At 40.5% G+C, this 4,938-nt stretch overlaps 1 long non-coding RNA gene across 1 annotated transcript; it reads right to left on the bottom strand.

The window, feature by feature from the left end:
• Positions 1 to 434: 434 nt before the first annotated feature.
• Positions 435 to 2,358, bottom strand: LOC308314162. Its single transcript, XR_013963940.1, has 3 exons — positions 2,274 to 2,358; positions 1,289 to 1,401; positions 435 to 555 (listed from the first exon to the last, which is right to left on the bottom strand). It is a non-coding gene; the product is annotated as an uncharacterized lncRNA (long non-coding RNA).
• Between the last annotated feature and the right edge of the window lie 2,580 nt (positions 2,359 to 4,938).

The raw sequence follows: 4,938 nt of genomic DNA, 5'->3' as shown, positions 1-4,938 counted from the left end.
AGGTCAAGGTTCAAGGTTCAAGGTTTCTTTATTTTGTCTCCCGAGGGAGAAATTTGTCTTGGACCCCAAGGACCCGCCCTGCAGCAAAGAGAATAGATACAGATACAATACAATAGAGTGTTGTAAAGGCTCATACATAGTCTGGATTTACGGTGGTGGGGTGACCACCGAACTACAAAATGACGTCACGAGCCTCAGTGAAGAGCAAACCACCGCCACCGCTCCAGCCCTTCTCTCTGTTTTTACTCACCACCGCTCAACGTTATTTCAGCTCCGGTGGTCAGCTCACAACCGGAGCGGTGGTCACCTCACCACCGAAAATCCAGACTATGAATAGGCCTTAAGGCCTCTCTCCAGTGTGCTTTCTCGTGTGTCTTCAGGCCAAATGTGTGGCTGAACTTTTTTACCACATTGATCACAGCTGTAAGGCCTCTCTCCAGTGTGAATTATTTGGTGGATTTTGAGATTGTTAACTGAAGTGAAGCCTCTTCCACATTGGTCACAGCAGCAACGTCTTGGTTTAGGTAGGTCCTAAACCAAGGTGTGGACAGGTATCTGAGGAAGAAAACATAGATCTGATAAGAGCTCCGGCTTCGTGCATCAATCTACCTTCAAGTTCAGACCCAACTTGATACACTTCACAGTTCTGCTGTTCTGGATATATTTAGTTGACCACGGTACCCCAGTAGTCCATACTTGGTTCGCTCCCTTCATGGTCCTATTCATTCATTCTCTCTGACAAAAATAGCCGATCTACAAGCTCAAATCGTGTGAGCATTGTGAGCTTGTAGATCTCACTAAGTTAGTCAAATGTTCACCTCAGAATAATCTACGAGCTCAGCTCACAGGATGTCACTTTGTGCTGCCCTGAGAGCTTGTACAGCAATTTCTTTTACATTTTTGGAAAAATATCAAAAACATGCATTTTTAATTATCTTAACAAATCTTCTCTCCTGGGGGTCCCTGGCTGGTACGAGACTTTTTCAGGTGGGGGTCGGCAGGCAAATAGCCTACACATCATTTTGGTGGTCCTTGACATGAAAAAGGTCTAAACAACATTGGCAAACTCACACATCCAGAAATTTCTCTATCTTCTCATTAGTGGCTCTCAACCTTTTCAACACCAATTGAAGCAATCAATATGTATTACTATTCTAAAATATGTGATAAATGGTCGGGATAGAGTACAGACATACTACAGATACTATGTATCTATGTAGTAAGATTACTTACTGTAAACATTTAACTTTGTTTTTAGACTAAATGTTTATAGTAAAACAGGTCATACCCATTCTGTGTAACTTGTTCACTGGCAACATGGCAGCCTGCATCACTGCTGATCTTCTCTTGAGATGTGAACCATCCAGACCTCTCAGGTAATCTGCTTCCTGTCCCTGGATTCTGGAATTAAAACTAAATGTGTTTTAGTTATTCTGCACTGTAATTTCACGCTTGTTTTCTGTTTTATTTCTTACTTGTTTGTATCCTTTTAGAATGTTCTTTTTCTTAAAAGATAAGAGTAAGAAATACCCTTTTCATTATTTATTCTGCATTTGAGCCACAGACCTGAGGATCTGAAGAGATTTGGCCTGGCAGACACCAAACTAAAGAATATGTACGTATTTCCATGCTGTATTGATGTTACCATAGGAGAGATAACAGGCAAAAGATGATCAAAATAACATTTATTCTACATTCTAATTGTGTAGACTTCTTGGAAAATACTTGTAATGCAGATGTTTAATACTAATTTCACTCTTGAGTGTCAAATAAAACCAAATGGACCAAAGGGTCCCTTTTGGTTTAATTTTACCTTCTCAACTTCTCAAGGGTCCATTTGGTTACCAACTCTCCATCATTTAGCTGGGGACCACTTGGAACATCTACACCTCTACATCTATTCTAATTAAGATTAACCAGTGTGAACTGGTTAAACTTGTGCTTATTGAGTTTCGGGGTCTGACTCTGCTTTCTATCAAAGTGGAATCGAAATTGAAAAGTTTTGAGAATTTCCTAAAGATCCAATAAACAGAATAATATTTGCTAAAGTAAATTGTCTCACAACAAAAACAACAAGCAAATCGACGGCATTAGTTATAGAGCTATGGAGTTAGAGAGCTAGAGAGTACCCATTTGTCAACTTTCTATTTTATAGTGCTCGGTGCTCACTGCTCACACTAAACACACACATACACACACACAGAGCCCATTTTACTGACAAAACTACAGCGTTTTCATTTTCAAAAGAGCATCATTCATCTTCAAAGTCTTACCTTGTTGTCTGTGCATGGTTAAAACAAGCTAAAACAGCAGGCTACTTATTCACTCGGTTTAACAAAGGACACTGCTTGTGACTGCTATGATGGCGACGATGACGTCACTCATCGGTTCCCAGGTGGGGACCTGGAGTCTGAAATCTTTTACAGACTTACAGCGCCACCAACAGGTGGATTTTTGAAAATGACTCAAATCATGGAGACATGCAGTGTGCAATTTACGTGGAATCTTTCACAGACTTTCATACTAGGCTGAGGAATATATCCCACCCTTTTCACATTGGCCAGTTACAGCGCCACCAACAGGTGGATCTGTTGTTGTTCTTCTTCTTGTTGTAGTAACGACCCAGCACACTTAAACAAAAGAGGCTGATGACCCCCCTTGGGCCCCCTCAACTCTCACTATAACTATTAACTAGACACTTACTCACCAGCTGGTGAGGAGAGGTTACCCAAAATGTATATAGGGCTGAAGTGGTACCCTGTGTTTTGTAATAATAATCCACATTTACAAAGTAACTAGTATTATTTGTAAAATAAATAAAAAATAAAAATAAAAAAATAAAAAGTCTGCACATATTTGTGTAGGCTTATAGTGCACATCCCCGAAATAGTTGGATAACAGCTACCGTTTATAGGCACAAAGATAAAACATATTTTTGTTAAAACAGCTTTTTAGGATGCAATTTGTCTCCATCTGGAGGTGTAACAGAATCAATGGTCAAGGCTGCAGCTTTAGCTAATAATATGCAGGACCTGGGTGGTTGTATGCAGACTAATCATTTCATTTTCTATGAGGCCTCATCAGTGATCTGTCTGTAATCATGTGATACAATCCCTCACGGCCATCAAATATTACAAAAAATGGAGAAAAAAAACACTACCATAAGCCCACTTATTTCCATCTCAACTTTAATGAAAATACACTTTTGTACAATAATGTACAAAACAAATAAATAAAGCCATATTATGTAGCCCACAGCACTCGGATGAGACTTCCGGTCAAGCAGAGCATCACACTGACATCAGTTGGAATGTGCAGCAAGCACATGATGTGGGCGTATTATGTATCATTTGGATCCCATAACTGGGACTTTTCTGAGCAGAGGAAAGGAGTGAAATGAGAAGTGAACAGCGCTGATGGACATGGACTGATTCAGCCTCTGGACACCATTTGGTTTCACATGTATTGTTGTACTGCCATGTAGAGGCCACATCTCCTAATTAGCCTACCAGTTATTCAGAAAGATTACCTATTTGGACTCACATCTCCGTCAGCTTATGCAAGTTCTCTGGAAGTCCATGCATAAACCGGGGTTGAGCATTGTTGTACACAAATCATAAAAGGCCGGGTTAATCAAAAGTAGAATGGAAGATCTCTTTTCATTATTAATGCAGGTTAGTGTACTTGATAAACCAAGAACGTAATGATTTACTGGTCAACATGAACAAATTAGGCTATTTCACATGTTCTTTGGCTGATGTACAGTAGCATGCAAATTTACTTTAGTAATTTAGTAAAAGGTATTCTATCATCTAACTCCAGAAAGTAAGTGCTGGTCTGGGAATTATTGACTTGAAGACACAGAGATGGTGTGTTTTGAGTCTTTTGTAAGGACAGAAATCCATTTTGCTAATTTAAAAAGCTTTCAGTCAGAACTAGTTGCATTACTGACATCACTCACAGTCCCAATAGTTTTGGCCAATCTCTGTCACAAATTACTGAATAATTTAGCATTAGCACCTATGACATCATGGGCCCTATTTTGCGTAGCTTAAGTACCAGGTCTTATGATTTAACTTAAGACCTAATCTGTCATTAATGAGACAATATGCAAAGTGTAGTGCTAGTTAATGCTTTGCTTGTGGAATGATTTATTGAACCAAATGTGACAGAGAATCAATTCCTGGGATTTTGGGAAACATCTGCCTCACAACTACAACGCTTTGCAATCCAACTGAGCTTTGTGGAAATCCCTTCCGATAACCAGATTTAGACAGGAAAGAGAGAGACAGCTTATATGGTTACATAATTATAATATATAAACAAGTTGACGTAAGTGCAATTAAATATAGACACACAAGAGAGAATGAGTTTAACACATTAGCGTTTCCTCTACAGGAGTAGTATCCACTGTCAAAAGAACATATTTCTTTATCATCCTTCTTTGTGGAGAAAATAGCATTATTTGCCAAATATATGTATATTATTATGTAAGCATCCAGACAACAGCCCCACAATCCAGAACTTCATGGCAAGTACTGTATGATTTGGAACTACTGTAAACTGCCTTAAAAAAATTTCAACACATCACTTCACTTGAATATGTTACAGTAAAAGCGAAATACCAGTAAAAGTGAGAAAGGTACGGAACAGAGGTCGCATTTCCCCCAAGGGAAATGGAAACATCCCCTCTGCACATATTGGGAATGTAGGCCTACAGTGCACATCTCCCGTTCGCCATTTTTTATTTTTCTCAACCCCCCCCCCCCCCCCCCCCCCCCCCCCCCCCCCACCCCCCCCCCCCCCCCCCCCCCCCCCCCCCCCCCCCCCCCCCCCCCCCCCCCCCCCCCCCACCACACACACACACACACACACACACACGCACACACACACACACACACCACACACACACACACACACACCACACACACACACAGA

The sequence above is a fragment of the Protomyctophum bolini genome (assembly GCF_963924005.1).
Source record: "Protomyctophum bolini genome assembly, chromosome: 4".
NCBI lineage: Eukaryota > Metazoa > Chordata > Actinopteri > Myctophiformes > Myctophidae > Protomyctophum > Protomyctophum bolini.
This window is presented reverse-complemented; position numbering and strand designations above follow the sequence as displayed.